Source organism: Staurois parvus, unplaced genomic scaffold, assembly GCF_062004578.1.
Source record: "Staurois parvus isolate SC_StPar_1 unplaced genomic scaffold, SC_StPar_1.0 ptg000242l, whole genome shotgun sequence".
Taxonomy (NCBI): domain Eukaryota; kingdom Metazoa; phylum Chordata; class Amphibia; order Anura; family Ranidae; genus Staurois; species Staurois parvus.
The window spans coordinates 2,236,584-2,254,021 of record NW_028318038.1 but is presented as its reverse complement, the minus strand read 5'-3'; positions in this window follow the sequence as shown (position 1 = coordinate 2,254,021).

Here is a 17,438-nt window from a genome sequence, read left to right as displayed (position 1 = left end):
TAAGGTATAACAAAATGTAAAAAAACATATTTCACCTTTTTACATGACGATCATGTTAATATATCTCAGAACAGAATTCCCCCTTACATCAGAGATTGCAAGGGGGAACTCTGCGGACCCCGATGTAAAAAGGAAAAAAGGAATACTGTGAAGTCTGATGTAAAGGAGAAATCTATGGAGTATGATCTAAAAGGGGTATATATCCAGATAGAATGGTGCAGCGCTAAATAATAAAACACGGTTAATACACACAATATACTGGTGCGAATTTATACACATGCGTGATATCACTCTGATGGTGATCTATAAATATTTAAAAAGTTCAATATAATAATGCGGATCGTGGAGAGATCCTAATTCCAGGTGAGTGGACGTCCTGATCCAAGGTGTGATAATAGGTGTAAACCACACGAATAGGTGAAAAACGCACTCACCAGATGTGCGTTTAAAATACGCAATATGTAATCCTGCATCACCAGGCCATAGATCGGTCATCAAATCTCGGATCAGATTACCCACAGATCACCATCCCGGTTCCACAGAAGCAAGGTCATCAGAAACTGCTACCAGGTATCACCACCAGGGTCATGATTCCTCCAGATGGGCACTGCGAATGATAACACTCACACAGAGTGCCCAATAAGAGACCACATAGCGTGATACTGCTTAAGGTACCTTTATTCAGGGTTGGTTGGTGCGGGGTACATGAAAAGATTTTAAAGAGAAAATTTACTGACCATATGTTCCAGGGTATCCACCAGCGGTGGTTAGGTGTCCTGTTGCTGCTGCCCACTGACGCGTTTCGTGTGATGCACGTATTCATAGGGTTCAGGGCTAGTAGTTAGTGCAGTTAGAAATGCGCCTAAGGTATAACAAAATGTAAAAAACATATTTCACCTTTTTACATGACGATCATGTTAATATATCTCAGAACAGAATTCCCCCTTACATCAGAGATTGCAAGGGGGAATTCTGCGGACCCCGATGTAAAAAGGAATACTGTGAAGTCTGATGTAAAGGAGAAATCTATGGAGTATGATGTAAAAGGGGAATACTGCAGTCTCTGGTGTAAAGGGAAACTCTGATGTAAGGGGGTCTTTGGTCACCAGAGTCCCCCCCCCCCTTACATAAGAGTAAACAGAGCTTCCCTTTACCCACAGTCCACAGAGTTCCCCTTTACATCAGAGTCGGAAGGGTTCTCCCATATAGTGTAAGGGAGAATTCTGCAGACCCTGATGTAAAGAACTTTAATGTAAGGTGGTCTCTAGTTACCTGAACCCCCCTTACATCAGAGTCTGCAGCATTCCCCTTTACATCAGAGTTCATACTTACATATTTTTTACAGGCAGCCACTGTTTGTAAACTGACATTTACAGACAGTATGTAAATTGCCAGGTATTTACAAACTGTCTGTAAATTTACGGACACTTGGCAACCCTGTTGTACTCCCATGTAAGGGCCGTGTTTGCCCGCATACGAATGCACAGTTGTTCGGTGCATCTTCGTGCAATCAGCCCCATTCATGTCAATTGGGGGCAGAAGCTGCATGGACACAACCACTGCTCCCAATTTGACAGTTGGGTGGGTGTGGGTGCATATAGGTGCTTGTCCTCAAATGTAGAAAGTGTGCATTCGGGAACCCACACCCACATGGATTTCAAATTGGGAGCAACATCCCCGTCTGGGCGGCTGCTGCATCCCATCAAAATGTGACTGGCTGTGTGGGAAAACTTAGCCCTTGCATGGGCATACAGTCATAGCCAAAAATATTGGAACACCTGCATTTCTTTCAGCTAATACACCACTTCCCTCAGAAAATTGTTGCAATTGAAAATGTTTAGGCATTCTTATGTTTATTTCTTTTGTTTGTATTGGTATGACACAAAAGAGTGGAGAAACAAAAAGCCAAATCTGACAAATTCCACATAAAATTATTGGCACCCTCAAATTAATATTTGGTAGCCCACTGTTGGTTCTATTGACCCTTAGACCCCTGGTCTAAGTTCTCTGTCACTCATTCTGTCTCCTCAGGCCTGGAGAAGCATTGGTTACAAGTAATCACACATGAGACCGTCTTATAAGTAACCAAAAACTTCTAATTTATTCCACAACGAAAGCTCTCTTATATAGTACAATATAGCGTTAACTTTCTCAAGAATAAGGAATGTCTATAATATTACATAAAAACTTATCTGCTACATACAATAGAATCTGGCTAGATACTTTTCAAGGCTGTGAACATGATCTTTCTCAGGCATTTGTAATTAGTTATAAGTAACAAACAATTATTTTCTCATGGAACAGAAATATTTGACATTTAATTGTATCATAACAGAAACAGGTGCTTGTTAATACAAAGAAATAGTTGAATACTTTCACCGTCTCTACCAAGGCTAAGCTAAGATAAAAGATAGAAGAATGTTGTGAGTATAGTTCTGTAATACATAACTGACATAGCATATTTTCATTAACTCATTCTGGTTATAATACAAAACAATTAATCAACATGGAATATAAAATGGAGTGGGAAAAACAAAATGACAGACCTAAAAGACATACATTTCCCTTCACCCACCCCTTGAAAAAAATAACTGAAATCAATCGCTTCCTGTAACCATCAATGAGTTTCTTACACCTCTCTACTGGAATTTTGGAGCACTCTTCTTTCACCAACTGCTCCAGGTCTTTCATATTGGAAGGGTTCCCTTTCCCAACTGCTGTTCTGAGATCTCTCCACAGATGCTCTATGGGATTGAGGTCTGGACTCATTGCTGGCCAGTTCAGTACTCTCCAGCACTTTGTTTTAAACCATTTCTGGGTGTTTTTTGATGTATGCTTTGGGTCATTGTCCTGTAAGACCCCTGACCTCTGACAGAGATCCAACTGTCAGGGCAGGAGCTGAGGAACGGACAGGCAGGCCTAACAATGTAACGCACTGGCTGACGACAACCACCACCCACAGACCGAAGTCCCTCAGGGCGCGGAGTCTAAGTCCCAGGCTGCCCTTCACCAGGGCCCCTGATGGTGGGGATGGACTTGACGCAGCCAGGAACCAGGTCGCGGCCCCCGAGACACCTCAGCTGCGGTAATGGCCGCCGCCAATGGCGTGTAGCTGGTGGAAGAGACAAAAGAGTAGTCAGACAAGCCGGGGTCAACAACAACAGGACAAAACAGTACAGTACAGCAGACGAGAATCACAGGTCACGAGCCGGGTTCAGCAACAGAGGGTCAGATCAAAGGAGAATACAAAGAATAGTCAAGTCACAAGCCGAATCAGATACCAGGAGAGTCACGAGAGTCAGAACAGAGTAATAGCAACACAAAGACACAAGACACAAGTGCAAAGAGCATGTGCGAGCCACAGGCTTATATGTCATCAGCCACACCCCTCTGGGGGATGGACCACAGAAACCTGAAGGCATAAAAGGATTCCCATAATGCACAGCAGAATCCAAGATGGACGCCAGCACATGGAGTAACATAACCTCAGGGAAAAGGTAGGACCTTGACAGTACCTCCTCCTCAAGGGCCCCTCCCCCTCCGCGGCTCAACAAAAGGTTTCTGAGGAAAGCGGGTATGAAAAGCGCGGAGGAGGGCAGGAGCATGGACATCCGCGGAAGGAACCCAGGAACACTCCTCGGGACCATAACCGCACCAATGAACCAGGAACTGTAATCGACCACGCACCAATCGAGAGTCCAGGATCCGGCTCACCTCATACTCCTCATGACCGTCAACCCGGACAGGACGGGGCCGAGGAAGAGAGGTAGTGAAGTGATTGCAGATCAGAGGTTTCAACAGGGAAACATGAAAGATATTGGAGATCCGCATCCCAGACGGAAGGGCAAGGGCATAGGCCACCGGATTCACTTTGCGGAGAATGCGGAAAGGACCGACAAAACGGGGAGCTAGTTTGGGTGTGGGCACCCGAAGATTGAGGTTGCGAGTGGACAACCACACCCGATCGCCGACCTGGTATGAAGGAGCGGGCAACCGTCTGCGATCAGCCTGGAACTTCTGGCGCTGAGCTGTGTCCCTCAAGGCCCTCTGGATCTGCCCCCATGAAGAACGCAGGGCAGCAAGATGGTTCTCCACAGCCGGAATGTCCTGTGGTGAGAACCTCTCAGGTAATACCGCGGGTTGGAACCCATAGTTGGCCATGAAGGGAGACATCACGGTGGAGGAGTTGACCGCCGAGTTCCTGGCGAACTCTGCCCACGGCAGGAGATCGGCCCAATCGTCCTGATGGTCTGAAATATAACACCGAAGGAATTGTTCTGAGGCCTGATTGGAACGCTCCGCAGCCCCATTGGACTGCGGGTGGTAGGCTGAAGAAAAGGAGAGACTAATACCCAACTGGGAGCAGAAGGCACGCCAGAATTTGGACACGAACTGACTCCCGCGGTCTGAGACAATCACCTTAGGTAACCCATGCAGGCGAAAAATCTCCCTGGAAAAGACCGTGGCCAGTTCTTGCGCTGTGGGTAATTTCCTGAGTGGAATGCAATGGCACATCTTGGAAAACTGATCGACGATCATGAGGATGACCATATGACCCCGAGACACCGGGAGGTCTACAATAAAGTCCATCCCTAGATGTGACCAAGGGCGCTCCCCATTGGGAATGGGTTGCAGAAGACCCAAAGGGAGATGCCGTGGAGACTTATTCTGGGCACAGATCGAACATGCCGCTACATAAGAGGCAATGTCGGCACGGAGGGTTGGCCACCAGAATAAGCGAGAGACGACCCAACACAGCTGGTTCTTCCCCAGATGCCCGGCAGTTTTGGCATTATGGTAGGTACGCAGCAGGCGGGTGCGCAATCCCTCGGGTACGAAACATCTACCCTCCGGCTTCCCGGGAGGAGCATCAGTTTGAGCCGCCAAAATCTGCTCCCCAAGGGGAGAGGTCAGACTGGTGCGAATGGCTGCCAGGATCTGATCTGGAGGTATAAGTGAGATTGGCTCAGAGTCCTCCCTGGACAACTCAGAGTATTGCCGTGATAACGCATCAGCCCTGACATTCTTGGAACCAGGCAAATATGAAACCACATAGTTGAAGCGTGACAAGAACAGAGCCCATCGGGCCTGGCGGTGTGTCAATCTCTTGGCCTCCGAAAGATAAGTCAGGTTCTTGTGATCGGTAAGAATGAGGACCGGAACCGCGGAACCCTCGAGCAGGTGCCTCCATTCCTTGAGAGCCAGAATGATGACCAACAACTCCCGATCTCCAATCTGGTAGTTGCACTCAGCCGAGGAAAGCTTCCTGGAGTAGAACCCGCAGGGAAGTAGGGGTCCATCGGGCGACCGACGCTGAGACAGGAGAGCCCCTACTCCCGTCTCGGAAGCATCAACTTCAAGGATGAAGGGCAACCCAGGATTGGGATGCGAAAGAATCAGAGCCGAAGCAAAGGCAGCTTTCAGAGCCTCGAAAGCTATGATGGCCTCGGATGGCCACTCGTGAGGGTTACTCCCCTTCTTGGTTAGGTCAGAGAGAGGCTTTGCCAATGTGGAGAAGTTCCTGATGAACTTCCGATAGTAGTTGGCAAAACCCAGAAAGCGCTGAATGGGCCGAAGACCATTGGGACGAGGCCACTGCAGAACCGCCGCAACCTTCTGAGGGTCCATGGAAAATCCCTCCGCGGAAATTATGTAGCCCAAAAAGGCAACCTGGGATCGATGGAACTCGCACTTCTCGAGTTTACAAAAGAGTCCGTTCTCACGCAATCGTTGCAGCACCTGCTTGACATCCTGGACATGGGACTCCATGGAGGTAGAGTAAACCAAGATGTCATCCAGGTAAACCACTACGCACTGCTGCAACAAATCACGAAGGACATCGTTTATGAATTCCTGAAAAACCGCGGGCGCGTTACACAATCCGAAGGGCATCACCAGGTATTCGTAGTGCCCAGTTCTGGTGTTAAACGCGGTCTTCCACTCATCCCCCTGTCTGATCCGTACGAGGTTGTACGCCGCCCTAAGGTCGAGTTTGGTAAAGACTGTTGCTCCCTTAAGGCGGTCGAACAACTCAGAAATCAAAGGAATAGGATATGCATTTTTAATGGTAATCCGATTGAGACCCCTATAATCGATGCAGGGCCTCAATTCCCCACCTTTCTTCTTTATGAAAAAAAAACCCGCTCCTGCTGGGGAAGTAGACTTACGAATGTGCCCCCGGGAAAGCGCATCCACAACGTACTCCTCCATGGCCTTATTCTCCGCAACCGAGAGAGGGTACACCCTGCCACGTGGAGGAGTGGCCCCGGGTTGCAAGGATATGGCGCAGTCGTAAGGACGATGCGGTGGTAAGGTACCAGCGCATACCTTATCGAACACGTCCCGGTACTCCCCATAGTCGGTGGGCAACGCAGAGTCTGAGGAGGCACACAATACCTTAACCGGCCCCCGGATGCACCCGGCCCCACACTGTGGAGACCATGAGAGAATCTCGGCTGTTTGCCAATTAAAGGTTGGATTGTGCCTCTGGAGCCAGGGATACCCCAAAACCACCGAATAGTGTGGGGAAGAAATCACCTGAAAACAGGCCAACTCCCTGTGAACAGCCCCAATGGCTACCTCTATTGGCAGAGTCTCGTGGGTAACCTGCGGCGGTTGCAGGGGCCTGCCATCATTGCTTCGAGAACCAATGGGGCAGCACGAGCCTGCAGGGGAATGGAGTGCTGCGCAGCAAACAAGCTGTCCAAGAACAACCCACCGGCCCCAGAGTCTACCAACGCCTGGGCCGTCACCGAGCCCCCCGTCCAAGAAAGGACCACGGTGATCAGTGGCTTATCCTTGCGGAACGCCGGGGACGAGGAAACTCCACCCAAGATCTGTCCCCGACATGATCTCAGGTGCGAGCGTTTCCCGGACGGACCGGACAAGACTGCCGAAAGTGCCCACCGAGGCCACAGTACAGGCAGCGACCCTCCCAACGCCGGGCGGCCCGCTCCCCCTCGGAAAGGCGAGCAAACCCCAGCTGCATGGGTTCCCCACCAGACAAGCTATCCCCAGGAGGCGTGGGAGGAGAGGGAGGAACGGGTGGGACAGGTGGGACAGAAAACGCAGGTGCCAGTCGATTGGAAGGCCTCCGCAGGCGTTCCTTGAGTGAAGGCCTCTCCCTGAGCCTGGTGTCAATCAGGATCAGGAAAGAGATGAGCTCCTCCAACACCACAGGCAGTTCCTTAGCTGCAATCTCGTCCTTCAATGTGTCAGAAAGACCATGGGAAAACGCAGCCACCAGAGCCTCATTGTTCCAACCGACCTCTGCCGCCAGGGTACGAAACTCTATAGCGTACTCGGCCACGGTCCGTGAACCCTGAAGCATGGTCATGAGCAGCTTGGCTGCCGAGGCGGAACGAGCCGGTACGTCGAATACCCTACGGAAGGCATCGACAAAACCGGAAAAATCTTGAATCACCGGGTCGTTCCTCTCCCATAAGGGATTTGCCCAGGCCAAGGCCTTGTCTGAGAGTAGTGAAATTAGGAACCCCACCTTTGACCTCTCAGACGGAAAGGCGTGGGGTATTAATTCAAAATAAATACCCACCTGGTTGAGGAACCCACGACACTGACTCGGCTCACCCCCAAAGCGCTGTGGAAGAGGGGCAGAACCAGTCATACCTCTGGGCGCCGCTGATGCAGCCGTCGAGGTGGTGGACGCAATAGGCGGAGAAGCAGCGGGAGAGACCACCGGAGCGACTACCGGCCTAATAGCACCGGGAGCAAAGTGTGCAGTGTGTGCAAGCAGAGTTTGCAACGCCTGAGCGAACTGATCCAACAGGTGATCCTGTTGATCAAGTCTGGCGACTAGCATTGGGAGCGAAGGCGTGCCTGCACCGTCAGGGTTCATGGCACTTGTGTAATGTCAGAGCAGGAGCTGAGGAACGGACAGGCAGGCCTAACAATGTAACGCACTGGCTGACGACAACCACCACCCACAGACCGAAGTCCCTCAGGGCGCGGAGTCTAAGTCCCAGGCTGCCCTTCACCAGGGCCCCTGATGGTGGGGATGGACTTGACGCAGCCAGGAACCAGGTCGCGGCCCCCGAGACACCTCAGCTGCGGTAATGGCCGCCGCCAATGGCGTGTAGCTGGTGGAAGAGACAAAAGAGTAGTCAGACAAGCCGGGGTCAACAACAACAGGACAAAACAGTACAGTACAGCAGACGAGAATCACAGGTCACGAGCCGGGTTCAGCAACAGAGGGTCAGATCAAAGGAGAATACAAAGAATAGTCAAGTCACAAGCCGAATCAGATACCAGGAGAGCCACGAGAGTCAGAACAGAGTAATAGCAACACAAGTGCAAAGAGCATGTGCGGGCCACAGGCTTATATGTCATCAGCCACACCCCTCTGGGGGATGGACCACAGAAACCTGAAGGCATAAAAGGATTCCCATAATGCACAGCAGAATCCAAGATGGACGCCAGCACATGGAGTAACATAACCTCAGGGAAAAGGTAGGACCTTGACACCAACTTTCTGACACTGGGCCCTACATTGGACCCCAGAATTCTTTGAGAGTCTTCAGATTTCATAATGCCATACACATGGTCAAGATATCCAGTTCCTGAAGCAGCAACCCCAAAACATCAGTGAACCCCCACTATGTTTGACTGTAGGGACTGTATTCTTTTCTTTAACCACTAGCCTACAGGGCTCTTATACCCCCTTCCTGCCCAGGCCAATTTCCAGCTCTCAGCGCTGTCACACTTTGAATGTCAATTGCGCGGTCATGCAACACTGTACCCATATGAAATTTTTATCATTTTTTGGGACAGATAGAGCTTTATTTCAGTGGTATTTAATCACCTCTGGGTTTTTTATTTTTTCTTAAACAAACCAAAAACCACTGAATGTTGAAAAAAAAAATTTTTTCTTAGTTTTTGTTTAGTGATTTTTCTCCTTCACTGATGTGCGCTAATGAGACTGCAGTGATGGACACTGATAGGTGGCACTGATGGGCATTGATGAGGAGGCACTGGTAGGTGTCACTGATGGGCACTGAAAGGTAGCACTGATAGGTGGCACTGACTGGCACTGTTAGGTGGCACTGATAGGTGGCACTGATAGGCAGCACTGATGCACACTGATAGGTGGCACTGACTGGCACTACTGATAGGTGGCACTGAAAGGCATCTCAGATGGGCACTGATATGTGGCATTGATGTGCACTGGTAGGTACTGATATGTGGCATTGATGTGGCACTGGCACGTGGCACTGTTCAGCACTGAAAGGTGGCACTTCTGGGGCCACACTGATCATCAGTGCCCTGATGATCAGTGTACATGTCCCCTCCATGGAATGCTGATTACCGGCTCTCCCCTCTTCTCAAGCTGTCAGCGTGACAGCTCGAGAGGAGAGAGATGCCGATAACCGCCATTTCACTGTTTACATGTGATTGAGCACAGCTGATCACATGACCGAGCTGACATTTTCGGCTCTTTCCGTGGACTGGTGATCTGTTGTGTCCGAGGGACACAGCGCACCACCGATTGCTGCGCGCTCCCTGAGCCACGCATGCGCAGTGACGTCATGTGACGTCCTCCCAGAACGAGAGATCCACCTTGCGCCCGTCATTGGACTACATGGAGGGCGGGAGGTGGTTAAAGGCCTCATTGCTTTTTATGTAAACAGTAGAACGATGGGCTTTACCAAAAAGCTGTACATTTGTTTTGCCTGTCCACAGCACATTCTCCCAAAAGGATTCTGGCTTCCTTAGGTAAGTTTTGGCAAACTCCTATCTGGCTTTTTAATGTTTTTGTGTCAGCAGTGGGGTCCTCCTGAGTCTCCTACTATAGCGTCCCTTTTCATTCAGATGGCGACGTATAGAGTGAGTTGGGCAGCTGTACCCTGCACTTGAAGGTCAGCTTGAAATTTTCTGGAAGTTGATTGAAGTTCTATATCCACCATTCAAACAATCCTTTGTTGCAATCTTTGATCAGAGTTTTCTCTTTTGTCCACGTCCAGGGAGATTAGCTACAGTGCCATGGGCTATAAACTTTAAGATCTGATAATTGATACAGGTGAGTTTATTTACAAATCCCAGGAGCATCACAAACTTGGGATGCAATTATTTCTTAGAATTTTGAGAAGGTGCCAATAATTTTGTCCAATTTTTGGAGTTTTGCATGGAATGTGTCAGATTTGGCTTTTTGTTTCTCCACTTTTATGTGTCATACTAACACAAACAAGAGAAATAAACATGAGAATGCCTAAACATTTGTAATATCTGACAGTAATGCAGGGGTGCCAATATTTTTGGCCATGAATGTATATACACATACACAAAGGCCAATTTAGACAGGAGACAATTAACCTACAAGCATGTCTTTGAAATATAAAAGGAAACCTGAGTCCCTGAAGGAAATCCACACAGGCACAGGGAGAACATGCAAACTCCATGCAGTTTACTGGCCCAGATTCGAACCGACTACCCCTGTACTGCAATGCAGCAGTATATGCAGTATTTACACTGTATATACAGTTAGGTCCATATATATTTGGACACAGGCACAATTTTAGTTTTTTTCAGGTATTTACCAAAACATATTCAAGCTATAGTTATATAATGGATATGGGCTGAAAGTGCTCACTCTCAGGTTTAATTTGAAGATATGTACATCCAAATTGGAGGAAGGGTTTAGGAATTACAGCTCTGAAGAGTAGCCATCCCCCCTTTTTCAAGGGACCAAAAGTAATTGGACAATTGAATCAAAAGCTGTTTCTTGGCCAGGTGTGGGCTATTCCTCAGTTATTTCTTCATCAATTAAGCAGGTAAAAGGTCTGGAGTTGATTCTAAGTGTGGTATTTGCATTTGGAATCCATTGCTGTGAACCTATATTCATATGGGGTAATCCAGCATGTCATTATTAAAAGTTTCATTTAATATATAGGTGTAATAATGTACTGTAAATATATATAGTATTTACAGTATACAGGTAACACATTACTAGACAAGAGTGCACAGCTCAGTGACCCTGTCAGTACTGAGAGATCAGCGTCCCTGTTGCAGTTCAGTGATGTATGAGGACATCGGGAGGCGTCTTGCTTTAAGTAATAAGGAAAGCCGGTTCCTTCGCTGCTGCATTGCAGAAACGTTTGTTATAATTACGTGAAGATCTGGGTATTACTGTTCTTCCTGCATATTGTACAAATTCTATAAGTTTAGGCTTCATCCACATCTAAGCATTCTGTTCATGGAATGAGCAAAAAAGGGGTGTTGTGCTTTCAGTGCCATTCATTGTTAATGGCACCCCAAACATGGCCAGCAGATGCACCAAAACACACAGAAAAAACCCCCACATAACTCAATGCCCAAAAAGGTGCAGGAGCTTCTTTGGTGAGTTTGTTGAGTGTAAAGTATTCCAATAAAATGAACAGGCTGCCCTATGCATGTAGCACAAAAACACGCAAAAAAAAAAACTGGCACAGAGACGTTACTAACATGGAGGGGAATTGAAGCTGGGAGAAGCGATGATGAAGTGCATGCCGTGATAAAACCAAGTAAGATATGACAATGTACAGTAGACCCCATTACAGTTCTATTTATGCAGTATGTACAAAGCTGATGTGTCTATACTGCCCTGCCTTATCACGTGAAATTTGTCTGAAAAGTAGATCAGCTCTTCAGACATAGATCAGTCAGTCAGTGCATTCTTTATAAAGATCTGTTATCTTGCAGTAGTTGAATATCTTGTTCTCCCACCAGGGAATGGACCTTCAGGCATGAGAAAGTCAACTCTTTCATCTCTACAATTTTTATTTTTCATTTATTATTTAAAGAATTAAAAAAAAAATTAAGAAACACCATAAAATCAAATAAGTGAAACGTATACAATGTGCAACGTTACCTAGTAATTAGTATAAAGCTGATAATGTGGACAAAAAAAAAAAGTTGTGATTGATTCATCCAGCTAGAGCCAATAAAATCACCCAGAAAAAAATCATAAAGGGGATGATTAAAGAACACTCATCATCAGAGGAGTATGGAGGCAGCCATTGCTGGTGGTTACCTTTTAAAAAAAAGCTTGTTGCCTTTGTGAGTCACTGACCCCAAATATGCTATAATTGGTTCAGAATTCCTGGTTTTTATCATTTGTGCCAGGTTAGTGACTTACAAGCCAAAGCATCAGCATGACGGCAAGACAACGAATATTCACAAAAGATGAGGGTCAGCAATGGCAACCTACATCATTTTCACATGACAGCTTAGTTGTGCTTTAAGGGGAATTGTAGAGGTTGTGGTGTATGCCCTGCCAAAACATTTTGTTAAATTTTGAGTAGTCAAGGAGAAGCCTTTTGTTTTTTTTATACCTATCCACTAAAGAGATTTCCCTTTACCTACTGCCCCAGTGACAACAGATTACTAGAATACTGTAGCAAGCCATAAAAAAGCCCAGTTGAAGCCATTTTTTATAATGGTAATGTTTTAGTTTTTAGGAAGTGTGAGCATTGTTGGATTAGTGTCAGGGGGCATGTGAGAGCAACGATCCAGATCTTCTGCATGTTGTCTGCTTAGGACAGTTTGATAGAGTTCTGAAGCATTACTATAAATAAAGTTCTAAAGAAGTTGCCTAGCTATTTGCCCAATGAAAGTGCATGTACATTCATTCTGTGTGATTGGGGCAGAACAAATGTACCTAGGCTATATCTCATATCGTTCAAATATAAATCTTTGATTTCAAATGGAAAATACCACATTTGGTCATGAGAATGGCGCTATTATAGAAAATTCCTATGATGCTGCTGCCCTTTGGAGAGCTCTCCTGTCTGGGAGACAGGAAGTGGAGGGGGGGGGGGGGTTCTTCTCAATGGGGACATTGCAGAAATACAAAAAAAAACAGCATAAATAAAAAAATATGTTTTGGCTTAATTTCATCTTTAAAGTTATGTTAGACCAGGTGGTAGTTTTAAGTTGGAATCATTTTCGGTTTTGAAAGATTTGAGTATAAGTAAATACAATTACTAAAATTTCATATAAGCTTTAACATGCAGCTTTCATTAACCCCTTCATGCCTAAGGGTAAAACAAATCTAAATGCCTAAGCACAATTTTGCAACGTTGACATGTGTAAAACTGTACATATCATCACACCTACTTTGTACATCCAGGTGAACTATACTGCATTTTTTTTAGGACAAATTGGGCTTTCATTTGGTGGTAAATGGTAATGGATATCTCCTGATTTTTTTTTTTTATTATCAAAGGAAAACTGGCCCAAAATAGTAAAAAAAAATAAAATGTTTTTTAATTTAGCTGTGTGTTTCTTGTTACTACTATAACCTACCAATAAAGAACAACCCAAAATAAATTCTCCAGCTCTTGATGATCACAGCGATACCACATATGTGTATGTTATTTGTTGTTTGTACCCGTAGTACAGCCCAGAAACAGTAGTGCGCATTTTGTTTTTGTTTCTTTTTACCTAAAATACACTGATACTAATACCAATTTTTTTTTTAAATCCTGACCTTTGACCCGGACCCAAACACCCTGGCACTGAACTAGATCAAACCTTGATCTAGGTATTTTTTCATTATTTTTAATATTTATTTATCTTCTTTTTTTTTTTACAAACATTTTTTTCCCCCTCTCTGATAGGAGTTAGAGAGATACAATGTATCTCTCTCCTCCATTCATAGAGAGAAAAAAAAAAAACAAGGGGGCCGGGCTGTATAGTGACTGATTGCTGTGATAGCCAATCAAAGGCTATCACAGTGATCATGTGACCCGTAATCGGGAGTCCTGGGTCCCGATCGTTAGAACGGGACCCAGTGCTCTCAGTGACACCGCGGTCTTTGTGCTGGGAGCGCTCCCAGCGGAAAGACAGGTACACAAATATATGGCCCCATGGAAAAAAGCCTTCTGTGAGGCCACATACAGTATTTGTGTTACGTGGGCGTCAAGGGGTTACACTAACACCTGATGATCTTGACATGAAGGTCTTCAGGCACTTCCAGTGCCAACGGGTACCAATCTGCTTACTGAACACAGGAGGTTGCTTGCTTGTCACAGGTGCCTATCAGAGAACACCAATGAATGCCAAGTGTTCTCCAATTGGACAAGGTGGAGATTGCGATGTCACCATCCCGCCTATCTACCTCATCCAGGGGCAGACTGACCATTTGAAAACTCGGGCACTGCCCGAGGTCCCGGGGTCAGTAGGGGGCCCCAAAAGATGCCCCTGGTACCTTTTTCATAGGCTTTTTTGAGTTTGGGCAAGGACACAGGGGCCCCATGATCCCCTATTGCCCGGGGGCCCCATGAGTTGTCAGTCCGCCCCTGACCTCATCCAATCAGAGATTACTTTGCATTCATTGAGAAGTTGTACAGTGAATGGCGTCTGTGCCGAGTAAGTAACCTCCTGTGTTCACAATGCAGCAGGGCAGCCGCTCGGCCCAGTACCTGAAAGCTAATGGAGACCATTGTAGTAGGTGTGCCTAGCTCAGTGATCTCCCATAGGTATTTGAAGTCATATCACTACTACAGGGGGATTCCACAGACATGGCACAAACATACTTACATTGGTCTAAGAAGGATGTAAAAATATCCATACCTAGAATTCAGCCTCAGAATGAAAGTCAGACTTGAAGCGTTGGGTTAAAAAATGTAATTGTTAAGGGTTATTTATAAGGGTTAAAAACAGGATCAAACGCAAAGGCAAAGACTTATTATATTAGAGCTTACCAATTCTTAGATTTGATGGCTGCATTAGTTTCCTTTTTTAAGGCTTTTGTTTCTTCTATTTTTATCTGGTGATCCAGCCAGTAAGTCTGTTGTATTAAAAAAAAAACAAGCTCTCTTCCAGATGTAGCAGTTTACAGGGATGAGAAAAAACATTTATCATTGACAGGGGTGCATACACTGATAAACTTTTATTTAGTTTATACCAAAAAAAATCGGTTTGCTGTAACTGATTACAAAGTGTTAGCTGGAGTTTGTTTTAACTTTATTAGTGTATTTAAATCTGCTAATATATCTAACACTCCCAGGGGCGGACTGACAACTCATGGGGCCCCCAGGCAATATTATTATTATTATGCAGTATTTATAAAGCGCCAATAGTTCGCTCAGCGCTGTACATTACAGAGGGGGACAGAACATGTGACAGAACAATACCAATACAATGCAAAACATGAGGGGATTGAAGGCCCTGCTCTTTCGAGCTTACAATCTAGGAATAGGGGATCATGGGGCCCCTGTGTCCTTGCCCAAACTCAAAAAAGCCTATGAAAAAGTTACCAGGGGCATCTCATGGAGCCCCCTACTGATCCCAGGCCCTCGGGCAGTGCCCGAGTTTCCAAATGGTCAGTCCGCCCCTGAACACTCCCCAGACTGACAATGTTGCTGTCCAAAGGTGCCTCCTGCGCTCCTTCATCCAGAGTGGGGGCACTCTAATACAAGCGGTGTGTTACTGGTCAGATCACCAGGTGAAAACAGAGGGGGGGAAAAAAGTCTTAAAAAAGAAAACTAATGCAGCCACCGCATCTGATGATTGGTAAGCTGCAATATATTATATTTTTGGTTTTGGGTTCAATACTGCTTTAAGTTGGCCATAAACAGCTCGAGTTTTGGGTCAGTTTGTGCAATCTTTTAGTATATAACAAGCACAGATGATAATGTAAGCAGCAAGTCATGAGATTTGAGAGTCACCTGCTGAAAGTGGCCGCCAGCTATTCCCTGTGATCCTGATAGCGGCACGAATAGGACATATCAGCAGCCAAGGTATAGTCACAGCTGCCTGAGGCCTGTAAATAACAGGAGCCAAAATATGTGAATTATGTCTTTCATGTTTCCAAGGTGCAGCTAGCAAGCAGCTCTGTGTTCAGTTCATGCACCAGAGACTCTTCTCTGCTTATTGTCATGGGCACAGAATTCAGGAGATTGAGGGTGACAGGTACACATGGACAGTGGGGAGACTAAAGCTAGGCCAGTTACTAGTAGATCATCAAAACAATGCTTTTTGGGATTTCTTTCAACTTCAGGGACAAGAAAAATTGAAGAGAAACAGAAAGTTTGTCAAGAATGAACAAAATTCTAACTGTGAATGTGGTTTTTGGTTGAAAAAAAAAAGATCGTATTTATTGTAATGTGCACATGGGTCTTGAAATCAAACTTAGACGTGAACACATTGCCATGGCAGTTGAACACTCTTTTAGGTTTTTAAATAAAATACGTTGTGCCATCCAAAGTTCTGAGGAACAATTTTTCTGAATTTCTGTTGGAACATAATTCTACTGGTGTAAGGCCAGCGTAGAGTGACACCAATGACATCCTTATGCTCCAAAAAAAAAAAATCCATACGCATTCATTACTTAATGGCCTTGTCATCTATTTTTGTTATTAAGCAGGTTTTTACTATATTTTTCTGCATCCTTTAGTGCATTGCTCTATGCACGCTACAAATCCTATAGTCCCTATCAATCCCAGGAGCATGAAAGAGAGGGTGGCTATATTTTGACATACAGTAAGATCATGGAGAATGAACGTAGCCACCCACTAACAGGAAGTTGGATCACAGCAAAAAACAAAATGGGATTTGGAGGAGGCTGAGAGCAATAGAAGATACTTTTTAGGTTAAGAATTTCTATTTGAATAGAATTTTTTTACAAACAAAATTTTTTAAATTGAAAAAAAAAAAAAATAATAAAATGTGCCACTTTAAGGGTATTCCCAAGACCTGATGTCTCTGAAACTGATCTATTTAATCAAAAGAGTGCTTCAGACAAGACCTGTAATTCAGTAACAAACATTAACAGCTATTTACATTTCCAAACGTTTACCTGTACTGAGAACAATATGGAGCTGCTTTTGTTGCGCTCCTCTGAAAATGTGAAATGCAGGGCTGTCTCTGGCTTAAAGTGTAACTAAAGGCCAATTTAAAAAAAAAACAAAAAAAAACCATCTTATACTCACCTGCTTCACCTTTTCCCGTGTGCCCTATCAGCGATTTTGGCTCCTCCTCGTGGTGTGTCCCCACAGCAAGCCGTTTGCTATGGAGGCACATGGTGTCTGCTCGCTCCATGTGTCTATGGAGCTGCGTTCCACAGACTCACACAGTGGGGCTTAGCCCCACCCTCACTTCCTCCTCACTGCATTTGATTGACAGCAGCAGGAGCCAATGGCTCCTGTTGAGTGCAGATGCACAGCACTGGATATTATTATTATTATACAGGATTTATATAGTGCCAATAGTTTGTTCAGCGCTGTACAATATAAAGGGAGACAATACAGCAACAATACAGTTCAATACAAGAGGGATAGGAGGTCCCTGCTCCTGGGAGCTTACAATCTAGGAGGGAGGGGCTAGTGGTACAAAAGGTAGTAACTGTGGGGAATGGACTGGTTGGAAAAGTAGAAGATTCCATTATCAGCTGAGGGCAGGATAGGCGTCCCTGAAGAGAGAGGATTTCAGAGATCACCTAAATG